Below are 14,774 nucleotides of genomic sequence, written 5' to 3' on the forward strand. Positions count from 1 at the left end.
CTCGAACACATCAAATAATCAAAAGAAATAAAAATAAAACTCTAAGGCATCAAATATAAACAATCAGTTCAGAAGTAGGACTAAAATTCAGAGTTATAACACAATTACATCTTCACAGATGCTCACCTAAGACAAGAGTATAAGTAAAGAGAATCAAGAAAGAAAACAAGGAAGTGACATCAAGCCCGAAATTAGAATATAGACACCCGATTTCACTATTTTTTACATATTAAAAAAAAGAAAAAAAAACTAAGTGGGGTAGGGAGATGGAATACTTACTATTTCATCAAATTAACTAAGCCGACAAAAGATGGATCTCCTTGTTGCTCATCTCTTTAAATAAAATCAACATACGGCATAAGATGACGGATTCCATATCATAAGTTAAAGACTTCTTCTTATAGTGGCAACGGAAGATGGTTATATTCGAAAGAGAAGTACATCATCGTAAATCTGGAAGATTCTTAAGAACTCCGCGAAACTTCATAACCAAGTGCTGAAGAGAGCCAGTGTTGAGTTAAGAGTCGATCAGAAAATTTCCTTCGCAGTCTCACTCTTACCATTGTTTACTCGAAAGTCTTGAAACTTAAATCACTTAACAATTTTCATAACTCCTCAAATTCGTTCTTTTAAGAACAAGAAATTCATGTCGTGGCATTATCCAGTGGCAACTAGAAGTCGTTGAATTCCCGACAGCGACTGAGATTCAACTGAGGATCTCTCCAGAAGAAAAATGTTGTAATATCTCATTGTCTCCTACTTTTGGCAATTCTTTATCTTTTTGGTGTGGAACTGCCAGGGATCGGGAACTAGAGATGCTAAAAGGTATTTTAATGGCATGCTTAACAAACTGAATCATGATATTATATTTCTCTCTGAAACAATTAATAAAAAAGACAACATAAGGAAAATTATGCAGGAAATTAATGTTCAAAATTATTGGTATGTTGAGCCAGGAGGTGCTAGTGGCACTGCTGGAAGCCTAACATTGATATGGAATTCTAATATCAGAATTGATATCATTGATTCCTCTCTTAACCGTATCAATGCTATCATCCACGATGCTCATACACCTCCTTGGTTATTATTCACTGGTTATTATGGTGGTCCCTATTTAAAAAAAAAAACTGAGGCATAGAAATTAATTGAAAACACAGCCATATTAAATTAGTTCCCTTGGCTGATCATTGGTGATTTCAACATTATTCTCCATGACTCAGAAAAGTAGAGTGTTCACCTAATTAACACTACTGAAGATAATCTATTTATTGAGAAAATAATGATCTGGATCGTATTAACATTGGTTCACGGGTTGTCTTTTTACTTGGTTCAATAAGAGAACTGGTCATGCTCTCACTAAGCAAAGACTAGATAGAGGGATTACCTAAAAGATGGTTGATCCAATTTCCTAATACCACCGTCTCTAATATGCTAGATATTAGTCCTGACCATCAACTTATTCTTCCCAATTCTAACCCTCACTAGAGAACTGGAAAAATCTCATTCTGGAAAAAAGAAGTTTACGGGAACATCAAAACCGACATAGAGGACTGCAAAAATAACTTGGATTGGCTCCACAAGAACTACTTCAGACATGATAGGGGTAAAATATTAATTGATGCAAGAATAAAGGTCAGTGAATGGTATGACATTGAAGAAAAAAATCTGGAAAACAAAGGGCAAGGACCAAATAATAAAACTGGGTGATAGAAACACCAAATACTTCCATAGATCCACCAAAATGCAGGTCCAGAAGAAACAAAATTGACACCATACAATACATCAATGGGGATTGGATCACTGTTTCTATTGGAATTGATGACTTCTTCACTAACCATTTCACCAAAATGGCTACAGTAGAGAGCCACCAGATTAACCTCTGGCATCATCTAATTAATCCCAATCACCATCAACCAAAATGACAACTGTAATATCCCGATATTCGGCAGTGGTTGGCCGAATGGAATATAAATGCTTTGTTATTTCTAACACCGAGGCCTTTTCAGCACAATTGGCTTCAGAGTTGGCAGAAAACTCTGCAGTTAAGCGTGCTTGGACGGGAGTAATCCAGGGATTAGTGATCTCCCGGGAGTTTGCTATTGGATAACCGCAGTGATGCCCGTTAAAAACCCCATACTGCTGGATAATCGAAGTGTCTAAGTAGGGACATTATCGGTGGAGGGTCGGGTGATTACAAATGGTATCATAGCCGACGATGGGTCACCTATCGAGGGTGGGAAGGCACGCTAGACGGGGCTGGTCCAGGTGTTTCTTATGAGAGGCAGGGAACGATGTAGATCTGGGAAGAAAACTCACACTAGGGATGGATTCCGGAGCTGAGGATGAATCCAATTTAAGGAGGTGGTATTGTAATACCTTGATATTCGACAGTGGTTCGCCGAATGGAATATAAATAATGGTTTGTCCTTTCATTTCCTAACACCGATGTCTTTTCAGCACAATTGGTTTCATAGTTGGCAAAAAACTCTGCAGTTAAGCATGCTCGGACGGGAGAAATCTAGGGATACGTGACCTCCCAGAAAGTTGTTGCTGTATAACTGCATTGATTCCCATCGAAAACCCACACTACATGTCGGGTAACCTCAATGGATAAGTGGGGACAGTATCGGTGGAAGGTCAGGTCATTACAACAGCACTACCATCAACAGAATACCTGACATGCAGGAAATAAAGTTTGTCCAATTCAGTAGGGTGAGAGACAAAGCACCAGGTCCTGATGGTTTTCCTCCAAAATAAAATTCAGGCCAACTGGCATATTGTTGGAAAGGACATTGTTATAATGGTGTTGTCACGCTCCTAAAATTCGGACTTCTATTGAGCGGATTTGACCCGATGGATCAAGGTGGAGCTGCAGCCTTCTTTTAAACTGTGTTGTACATGGAGAAAATTATGTGCAAGTTAAAAATAAGAAGAAAAAAAAGGTAAGGAATCTCGAGGTATAGTCAGATAGGTTCGACAGGTGTCTAATGAAAAATGAGATGTTGGTTCTGACAATCAGCAATTGAAATTATTTGACCTCATTATTTATTTTTCTTTGTTAAATTTTTTCTTCGAGAAAAAATGACAAATATAGGATCAGAGAAAAATAAGATAGCAATAGGAAGAAAAGAACGAGTCTCTGTTTTCCTTTAAATTAAATCAAAAGGTGCCTAATGGAATCAAAAATGGTTCAATAAAACCCATTCACTCCAATCATTAAATCGATGATTAATGATTAAAGTTGTACTTAAAGTCATCCATGCATAAGAATAAAGCTAAGATTATTTTTTCAAAATAAATCAGATCTAGACAAAAGAATCAATAATCAGAATATTAGTAAAAATGTTAAAATAGATTCTTGTTTGTATTGAGCAAATAACATAAATATTAAAAGATAAAAATAATTATAGATAATGCAAAATATTTTATTTTTTAGTATTAAGGAGAAAACCCCCTTCCTCTAACGCAAACCCAAGATCAATTGAAATCCAAGCACGTAATCCAAGTAAAACAGTAAAGCACTTTTTCTTTTGGTTTGGTAAATAATCGGAAAGTGTAGAGAAAAGAAAAGTGTAAAGAAGGATACGTGAAGGAGGTAAAAGATGGCTGCTTTTTCTTGGTTCTTTTAGGTTTTCTTATCAAAATAATTTAATATTATATATCTATACCTTTCTTTTAGGTTTTCTTGCACGAAAATTGTTTGCAACTACTAAACAACATCCCCATTATTCTATGTACTAACCAATTGGTTAACTACAACTCAAATTGAGATATAGGCGACCTCAAACACACAACTATTAGTATCAAAATTAGCAAAGATATGTGCACCGCACAATGCACATTTGTTACACCCCATTTTCATGGGTCGGGTTCGGACTGAAAGCCGAATCTAAAAGTAATGAGTATCACATCATACTATCAACCTCTTGAAGAAAAAAAAATCTCCCTAAATTCAAAAACTTAAGTGCGGTTTTAAAAATTACCTTGCACGGCCGCGTTCTCTGTATGCACTTCATGAGTTGATAGATGGTTCAGATTTCCTTGCGTCTGTTGTTGTTTAGGCCCAAATGGTCGCACATCATTTCTTGGTTGATGTGGTTGTTTTTCACGATCATTCTATCTTGACCCAGTTTGGTATTGAGGTTGGTTTACATTTATATGTTGATAGATTTTTGGCATATGACAGTTCTTGATAAAGTGATCCTTACTGCCACAACGATGGCACACATAGTTTACGTACGGTTTTCTAGGTGTCCGTAAATTAGGACAATCCCTAGCAAAGTGACCCTCTACTTTACAGTAATAACATACCTTTGGTTCAATAATTTTCTCGGTACCATCAATATGCTGACGCTTCTGGTTCTTCCCAGTATTATCAGTATGCTGACTCTTCTGGTTTCTGGTTTGATATACTTGTTCCTTTTACTTTTGGGTTTTGTTCAAATCCGCTTCTAGAGCTAATGAAGTGTTAAGAACACTGTTGTATGTGCCGAGACGACATGCTACTAAGCTAGCATGAATGACATGTTTCAGTGCATCTTGAAGTTTCCTTTCTTTTTGTGATGGTGCACCAATCAAGTGAGTCCCAAAATGTTAGAATTCACTAAACTTCTTATCTAGTTTAGAAACCTTCATGTCTCCCGGAGATAAGGTTGCAAATTCGGCACACATCTGGGATTTGGCTGTCTCATTAAGATACTTTTCAAGGAATAAATTTTCAAACTCTTCTCAAATAGTAACATCTCTGACTCGTTTTGTCGAATCCCACCGATAATCAGCAGCCCCACTGAAAAGTTATGTAGCAAAACGAATCTTATCATTCTCTTCCATACGTAAAGCTAAGAACTCTTTATGTATCGTCGTTAACCACTTTTCTGCCTCAAGAGGTTCTTCAGTTCCATTAAATTATTTTCTTCCAACCATCTTTAAGAACTTTTCTAAGTCCACTCTACCCTGGTGTTGGGTCCCAATAACCTGTACCAGTGTTCCCAATGTCGCAACAACTCTATCAAGGGTAGCTTACATGCGTTCCCTTCTATCCTCTTCATCTTCACCATTTGGTGGGGGACCGCTGGTGTTATCTCGTCGAGGAGGCAACTTCAAAAGAAATAGACACGCGTACTAAGGTTAATATCTAATTTGAAACCTAATTAACTAATACACACAAAATTTTGTATTATAAAGTTTTTAGTTACGTACCCCAATCCCAATGCAAATTAGATATGCAAAAATCTAATGAAAACTAACTAGATTTAATTTTCCTTAAAATGAAATAAAAACATAACACAATTTTCAAAAATCATTCTGAATCAAAAGTCACAAAAATAAATCAGAGTGTCAAATAAATCAGAGAGCAAGAATACGTGTATTTTTTTCCGTAAACAAAACTTACAAAAACTGGTAAGTCCATACGCACAGTCCAAGTAAATCGAAACCGTGCTCTGATACCAACTGTAACACCCCTAAAATTCGGACTTTTATTGAGCCGGATTTGACCCGATGGATCGAGGTGCAGCTGTAGTCCTTTCTTTTAAACTGTGATGTACATGGAAAAAACTAGGCGCAGGTTAAAAAAAATAGGTATGGAATCTAGAGTTATAGTCAGATGGGTTTGACGGGCGTCTAATGAAAAATGGGGTGTTGGTTCTAACAATCAGCAATTGAAATCATTTGACCACATCATATTATTTATTTTTCTTTGTTAAATTTTTCCTTTGAGAAAAGATGAAATATATAATATCAAAGAAAATAAGATAGCAAGGGGAAGAAAAGAACGTGTCTCTGTTTTCCTTTAAAATAAATCAAATTGCGTCAAACGAAATCAAGCACGACTCAATTAAATCCATTCACATCAATCATTACACCGACGATTAATGATTAAAGTTGTACTTAAAGTCATCCACAAGAACAAGGCTAAGATTATTTTTCAAAATAAATCATATCTAGACATAAGAACCAATAATCAGAATATTAGTAAAATGGCTAAGATAGATTCATGTTTGCATTGAGCATAAATCCCATAAATATTAAAAGATAAAAATAACAATAGATAATACAAAATAGTTTAATTTTTAGTATTAAAGAGAAAACCCCCTATCTCTGACGCAAATCCAAGTAAAACAACAAAGCACTTTGTCCTTTGGTTTAATAAATGATCGGAAAGTGTAGAGAAAAGAAAAATGGAGAGAGGGAGGCGTGAAGGAGGTAAAAGACGGCTGCTTTTCTTGGTTCTTTTAGGTTTTCTTATCAAAATAATTTAATAACATATATTTATACCTTTCTCAAACCCTAGGTCAAAATGCAATGATGAGGAGGAATAAATGGACTTTCCACACTTGATATGTATACAAAAATTATGTGCAACTACTAAACAACATCCCTATTATTTTATGTACTAACCAATTGGTTAACTCTTAACTACAACTCAAATTGAGATATAAGTAACCCCATACACAACTATTAATATCAAAATTAGCAAAGATATGTGCACCCCACAATGCACATTTGCTACACCCCATATTCATGGGTCGGGTTCGGGCTGAAAACCAAATCCAAAAGTACTGGGTATCACAGGTGCAAAATTTCTTCACTTTTGGCCATTTACTAAAGGAAGTGAACTCCACATTCATCTCCTTAATCCCAAAAATGAGAACTCCACCACCCCAAACCATTGTTGACCTATCAGTCTCTGCAACACCACCTACAAAATCATATTAAAACTCATACCCCATAGCATAAAACATATCCTCAATGAAATAATTTCTCCGTATCAATCTACCTTTATCCCAGGAAGACAAATATCTGATAACATTGTTATAGCCCATACAATTTTATACACTATGAGATCAAAGAGGGGTAAAAAAGGTCAGAATGGTTTCATGGGTATTAAAATAAATATGGCAAAAGCTTTTGACCGAGTTTATTGGGACTTCCTCCTGGATATCATGAAGAAAATTGGCTTCGATATTTAATGTTGCAGCAAAATATCTCAATGCATATCCACTTCTACTTCATCTGTCCTCATCAATGGTTTTCCAGATAAGTTCTTTAAACCTATCAGATGCCTCAGACAAGGTGACTCCTTTTACACCTTTTCCTATTTTGTATGAAAGTTATGTCTAGGACTTTGATCCAAGCTGAAGAAATGAGTCTCATCACTAGGATAAAAATCTGCAAAAGGAACACCCTCTGTCAACCATCTCCTCTTTGTTGATGACTATATGGTCTTTTGTAAGGCCAACAAGATTGAGAGACAGAAGATTCTAGATATATTTAAAATATTCAATGAAACTTATGGTCAGTTGATCAACTTCAGCAAGTCTGGGGTTTTCTTCAGCAGCAATATTGACCCCGCTCTCGGCATCCAAATAAGCGGCCTCATGGGAGTTCAGGTCCTTGATATGCATGATAAATATCTAGGATCCCCTTTATTCACCCAAAAAAGTAAAATCAATTCCTTCAAACCTTGTGTTGACAAGCTAAAGTTGAGGTTAGTCAGCTACAGAAAAACATCCCCCTCAACCCTGCTAGAAGACATACCCTCATTAAATTTGTTATCTCTACTACTAGTGTCTATTAGATGAACTGTTTCAAACTTCCTAAATAAACTTGTCAAGACCTTAAAAAAATTCAAAAAGAATTTTCTAGGAAAAGCAATTGATAACCCAAAGGAATACTATCCAAAATCTTGGACCTCTGTTTGCAAGCCCGTAAAAATGGGTGTCTGGGTTTCATGAAAATGGAACATTTCAACAGTGTTATGAGCCTATGATCACTAAGATTGGATGGATATTGGAAACTGATAAGGACTCTCTCTGGTATCAACTAATAGATGTTAAGTATCTTCTGGGTAAGAATGTTCCAACAACATAGCCACTGGAAGATTGGCAATGGAGGAAGAATTATCATATGGGATGACCTCTGGGTCCTGAACCCCAACACACTTCTGCCAAAACAAGCTAATAGTCCTGAGGATCTTCAACTGGTCACCCATTTACTCAAAGACAATGGGGAATGGAATTCTCAACTCATCAGTGCTTAGTTTAACCCTGCTCATACACAATCCATTCTTGGTATTGTGGTCAATCATGGGGAGGAAGACCAAATTCACTGGAAGCTTACTGATTCTGGGAAGTTTTCTGTCAAATCCTTTTACATAGCTAAAATGAACACACTATAACACATCTGCTCAGACAAGCCACTGAGAAGCACTCTAGAAAATGAATGTTGCGCATGTTATTAAAATTTTCTCATGGAAATGTGCTCATGGGATCTTGCTAATCAATGATAAAACTGCCAGCATCCTCTATTACATTGATTTTATTTGCAAGTTGTGCAATAGTGGTGAAGAGAGCATGACTCATCTCCTTTTGTCATGTCATGCTTCTACTAATGTCTGGCATTATTTGTTTGGCACAAATCATGGGGAATTTGATTTCACCACAAATTTCCTAGATTGGCTGAACTCTTGGGTTGATCTTTCCAACAACAATTCCAACTACAGCAGCAACATACGTGCTACTACTTGTTGGTACATCTGGAAGGCTAGATGTGACCACATATTTAATAACACCCCTCTAAATCCTGAGACCACTGCTGATAGAATAAATCATCGTTTGTGTTCTCACCACAAAATACACTATATGCAGGACCATATTCTCAATAATTCTCTATTTAGAGGAGAGAATGAAACATACAATACTGACATTGATCTCAATTGTCTTTCCTCAAAGAACCAGAGGGAGGTCTTTGGGATAAATATTAATATATGTACTTTGCAAGACAGATAAGCTTTTATACTATACATCTCTAATTTCTCTGGATTTTGTAGGAAACACCATTGGAGCTAGAGGATATCCAGGATACTCTGGAGAGGAGGAGCAACAGGAGAGGCATACCTAGCTTTCAACTGGTCTTAGGAGATGCAGCAGACAAATGATGGAGTAAACACACTAATACATCACCTGAAGCTAGAGAAACTCCAGTTAGAAGAGTTAACCCAAGATTTCAACATGCCAACAACTTCAAACCCCCCTACCCATTAAAGAGTACAATTTAAACAAGGTAGATCCTCTAGCCACATATTTTCCCCTCTACTTCAACGACTGGCACGAAAAGCAAAAGGATGGTTGACCAAATGCCTAAACCAAGCAGGAATATTCACTCATAAAATCGTCCCTAACCCCTACTCCCAACCATCTCATGCAGACCCAAATCCTTCCTTATCATGTCCACCAGAAAATGGATTGTATCACGACAAACTTCTTCTGGGGCCACGTTTCTTCCATCAAGAAACTCCACCCATTTGGAAAAGACAAGCTCAACAAACCCAAATCACAAGGCGGGCTCGGTATCTGAAGTAGCAAGGAACACAACAAGGCACTACTCATGAAACGAGTTTGGAACATTCACCAAAACCCCACCTCTATCTTAGCCAAATTGTACAACGCAAAATACCTTGACCAGACCCCCATTTTCGAGAGCATCCCGCCTCTCCCGTCTTCCCTTAGCCCACAATGGAGACAAATGGCCTCGCTCGTACCATTTTTCGAAGAACATCTCTTTCGCCAAATAGGGGATGGTTTACACACACCCATACAAGCAAACTGGATCCCACAATTTGAAAATAACATTAACCCAGCTTCTTCTTATCCAATACAATCAGTTGCCGACATCATCGACTCATTCACCAGGAATTGGGATCATGAAAGGTTGAGCCTACTACCCCACCCCATAATTCAGCGAATAATTAACATGCACATCCCACAAAACAACCAACCAGATAGGATCATATGGCCTTTTACTAAAAGCGAACAATATACTACTGCTTCAGGATACAACTGCCTCATTAGCGCTTCAGAGCAAACTCAACAAAACCCCCTTCCACCATCAATTTCCTTTGGACACCACCATGTCCCCCAAAAGTACAGCTTTTCTTGTGGAAAGCAATTAATGAGGGTTTACCAACCCTCAACATTCTTCACCGCATCCAACTCACCATTTCCAACCTATGCCCTCAATGTAGTTTTATTCCTGAAACATCCAGTCATATTCTGCTACACTATCAAACAGTTATAGATTCTTGGAACCTCTTACTACACCACCTCAGAAACCATCAAGTCGCCACTCAAGGAATACCCAACTCACTACCTCACCAAACAACCATATCCGAACTCCTTCAAACAAAAGTGCCTGCACCGATCACAACAACCTTCTGCTTCCTTTTTTTGTCCTTATGGTTAACCAGAAACGACGTGATGTATCGCCAACAACAACAAAACCCAACAAGTGTAATGCAAATGGCCATCAAGCTCCAACAAGAATATTCATGGGCCTAGAATCACCTCCCCCCGGTGCTCCCTGGGATACTTCCATTTGCAAACCCTGCACAAAGAACCGTAACAACTTCAACCATCTTTGTGGGATGGCTCAAGCCTCACTCAGATTGGATCAAAATCAACACGGATGGGGCAGCAAGGGGAAGCCCCGGGATAGAGGGAGTCGGTATTATATGCCGAAATTAGGAAACCAACACAATCCTAGCAATAGCACGACCGCTAGGCATCACCACAGCACTTGCAGCGGAGACTTGGGCCATGCACATAGACTCTAAAACGGCGACGGAACGAGGATGGCCAAAAGTCCAATTTGAAACGGATTCATAAAATTTGATGAGATTTCTAACCTCAGATACAGACGCCACATGGTATATATCTGATCTGATTGCAGAGATCAAACAAAGGCTCACTCGAATCCAACAATATACCGTTACACGCATCTACATAGAAGCAAATCAATCGGCAGACGGTTTAGCAAATCGAACAACGGATGATTGCTCCATAAGGAGACTCACAACAACAGTTTGGGAACATACAATTCCGCAGTTTATCAATTCTATTGTAATAGCAGACTCTATGGTTATTACATACCCCGTGTAATTTCAGTCTAATCTAATAAATTTCATGCTTCAAAAAAAAAAAAAAAGTTCAAGGAATGTTCAATCTCTTGTGAGGAGTAGAAGAGACTCCGAGGAGAAGGAAAAAACAACTATAAATGTTACTATTTCTTTTGTGTTAACTGGTTCAAAGTAATCCACAGACAACAAAATCTGGGATCTGGATACTTTATATCTAGCTTTGGCAGGTAAAAACTCTAATCTGGATACAAACAATCTCCAGCTTGTACTCCCCTTAGGCTTGCCTAGGTTTTTCTATTAAAAAAAGTGTAAAGAATTCCAAATCTAAAAAGTTATGCAACTTCTGCATGGGCCATCCAATGATGTCCACTTTAAACCTCCATTGCCAAAAAAAAAAAATAAGCACAGTTCTCAGGCAACAAAAATATGGTTTCAGATAACAATCTACAAAACTAACATCTGAATTTGATGGATTTGATAAGGTTTAACAATATCCATTGAGCCATTACCAGAAATACAAATTTATATGGTCGTCAAGGGATGAAAGACAAAAGATAAAAACTGAACATATCAAACCATAGTCACACAATACAGACATCTAAAGTAGCAGATGTAGGTCATACTCCTCACTGTCCTCAGCTAGTAAAAACCTCTGTTCCAAATTCTTGTGCACATGCTTGACAATTATGGACCTACATTTACGGTCCGCTGACTCTGGTTTGGTATCCATCCAACCCTAGTTGCAAGCACTACCAGCGACAGGTTCCTCGCTGGCTGTCCATCTGGTCCTAAGTATCTCACTTCTGCCTTGTATTGGTTTTTCCATGGTCCTTACCGACGAGAGATCAGTAAGATCCCCACCCTTCAATTACTCCAACATACATCCCGAGTTGCTCAAGCATGCCCGCCGTATAAACCAACTATATGAAACGCTTGCATCAACACTGGATCAAAAGCCAAAACCAAATAAACAAAACTGAACAGAAGCTGGCTCAGTTAAAGGCGACATGCCCCAGTATCTGGAAAGCTAAGCTCGAATCTCATGTTGCTGTTAAATGCAGGAAAACCAATTGTTATCAAGAACGTCAGTCATGAATAAGACAACAACTCACCAAACAAGAAGAAAAAATTCCCACTAGCAAGGGTTAAGTTCTTCCATTTTGTTGAGCTTTTAAGATCTTATGGAACCATGGGTCCCCGGAGATGAAATAGACAAGATCAGGTCCAAAAAGTCCTTCATATTTCATTAAAAGTGGGATGAAGATGTCCCGAACACCCTCATCACATCTATGAGAAGACAACAGAACCATATGCTCTATAAAGCCTACATCTGTGGTGGTTTTCTCTATCTGTAAAAAGATGAGGCACACCTACATAATAATATAATATACCAAGAGAACATACAAATATGGTTCCACCTAAGCAAAGATTGATTTTCAGTAAGATGACTCGCATTCGAGCAACAACTAAACCAGATGCTAGGCCAATGTACTGAAGTTTTAATCACATTCATGCAATTTCGACATTCTAAATACAAAATTACAAATAGCTTTTGGAGCCATAATTATCAACACACATGCTAAGCCACCCTTGGACAAACCAAGAAGACATAGTTTCAGCGCAATGAATTAATAAATCCAGCGATAGGCACATAGCATATAAGAAATATATTAATTCATGTAAAGGGACAAGGAGTACATTGAAGCACATAAAAGAGTAGAAGAATTACACCATCATCGTGATTTGGTTATGCTCTGTGTAACCTCAATCAGCTAGCCGAGCTTTCCAGTGGTATTGTATCCAAGGAACTTATAGTGTCCTGGTGGTGTCATTATGTTTGCGCTTACTATTTCAAGCAATTGGGTACAGTAACAGATTATGCAAAATTTTGGAGAAATAGTGTTTCACAGGCCCTACATTTAACATGCTCCTAGCATTTAAACACTTAAGCACAGGTGACTCTGTCAGACACTCTCTTGTCACTGGAATAGTTATTTTTACTGGTCTGCTTTGTTCCAATTATTCCAACAAGACAACTTTCTGGAACTCCTACAGCATAACCTTATACAAACTTCATTAGAAAATAGACTCGTCATTCATTTTTAAAAGGGAATATATAGTAAATTGAGATTCTGGGTAATGAACACCAAGAGTACTACAAACCTCTTCTCGGAGCTATAATTAAAATTCATTGGCCACATTGGGCACAAAAGCTTGAAAATGAGAGGTTCTAAATATTAGTTTCAGACATCTGGAATTAACTCTATATACATATCAAAATGTAAATTATACCCCTTTAGTCATATAACTAACAACAGGAAAATATACATTTCCATTAGTAAAAAAGATCTCAAGTTAAATACCTTAATTGAGACAAGCTGCAACATATGCATCTCTGCACATCCTTTAGAAGTACTACTAGGTAGCTTTAGATTTAACTGCATCTGGGTATAGCTTCAATATTTCTGGAGCTTCTACCTCAAATTTGATCACAAACTTCTCCAAGAAAGACTTCTCGGGCATCGGCAAAAGTGAACTTAGGGCAATTTTTTTTTTAACCAGACCTTTGGAGGTTAAGATTTTGTAAACAGAACACCTAGGTATAATCCTCTTCTCCAAGCTATAACACATAATAATGGGGTATTGGGCAATATAAGACGAACTGTAACCCATTTGATTCACAAGGTAATCCATTACCGAGGTTATCTTTTTCTCAGAAGTCAACATACACAGAGGATGGTACCTAAATGCCTTAAGAATTTGTTCTTCAGACCAACCCAATCTCCTGTAAACATCCATCCTTGACTCCCTATTCGATTTGCTCAACCCATTGATTACTTGGATAGCTAAAAGATATGTAGTTTTATACGGATTGAATCCCGTATCCTTAATCTCTTCTACAATCTCCTTGAATTTACTAGTGCTTATTGTAAGTGCTCTTGGTTGGGAGATAAGAAACTTAGTAATATTGGATTGAGGGACACCTTGATTTCTCAAAAGCTCAATGTTTACCATCATCTTTCATATACCTAGATTGTTATTGAAGAAAACACTTGACTGGCGTTTGAGAGTGGTGATAACATTCTTGTCAGATTGAAGAATGTTCTTGAGGGTATTAAACGGAGGGATTATATGGTTCTGTAAATTTCTTTTCAACAAATTTGGGTTGGAAGAGATGAACTTGGCAAGCTCAAGTCCAGAAAGGCCTTTGGATATGAAAAAATCAATATTGGGTTTTAGGGTTTTGTGAGGATCGGATGAGAGGATTGGTGGATACTTAGTAATGATTTTAGAAATCAAGGGTTTAGTAAACCCGTAGCTATCAAGTAGGGTTATGACCAAATCTGCATTTGATAAGGAAGTAATAGAACTAACAAAGGGTGAGGAGGAGGAAATTAATCTAACATTAATAAGAAAAAGACATGGATTTGGAATAAGAAGACATGATGAAACATTTACCTTCTTTAGAATTCTTTACCTGAGATATCGTGCTTCGAAGACAGCGAATCCACATTGTCGATTGATGAGGTAGAATTTTAGGGTTTTTCAAAAGACTAACGGGTTTTTGGAATTTGGAGTGAAATTCAGTGTAAATGAGAATGAAAGTGCCGGTGTAACCCCAATAATGCCCTGCCCTGTAAAGTTCGAATTTCCAATGGGGCTTTCAAGGGAGCAGTGCTGCTTGGCCTGTGGGCCTAATCGATTTGCCATGTTGGGTATAGAAGGCTATCGCAAAGACGATATACTTATAGGGGTGAGCATGGACAGGTATGGACCGGTTTTCACCTCATTCGCATCCAATTCAATTCACTATGACATCCGCATCCAATCCAACATCCAACAAATTTGCATCCAATGG

The 14,774-nt window shown here is 37.7% G+C and overlaps 1 long non-coding RNA gene across 2 annotated transcripts; it reads right to left on the reverse strand.

Annotated features, from left to right (window-relative positions):
- Nucleotides 1-11,458: 11,458 nt before the first annotated feature.
- LOC113307961 lies at nucleotides 11,459-14,515 on the reverse strand. 2 transcript variants are annotated; one of them, XR_003339396.1, is made up of 2 exons: nucleotides 13,279-14,515; nucleotides 11,459-11,963 (listed from the first exon to the last, which is right to left on the reverse strand). It is a non-coding gene; the product is annotated as an uncharacterized LOC113307961 (long non-coding RNA). The 2 variants fall into 2 exon arrangements; XR_003339395.1 differs by having other exon boundaries at nucleotides 11,459-12,264.
- Nucleotides 14,516-14,774: the final 259 nt, after the last annotated feature.

This window comes from Papaver somniferum, chromosome 9 (genome assembly GCF_003573695.1).
Source record: "Papaver somniferum cultivar HN1 chromosome 9, ASM357369v1, whole genome shotgun sequence".
NCBI lineage: Eukaryota > Viridiplantae > Streptophyta > Magnoliopsida > Ranunculales > Papaveraceae > Papaver > Papaver somniferum.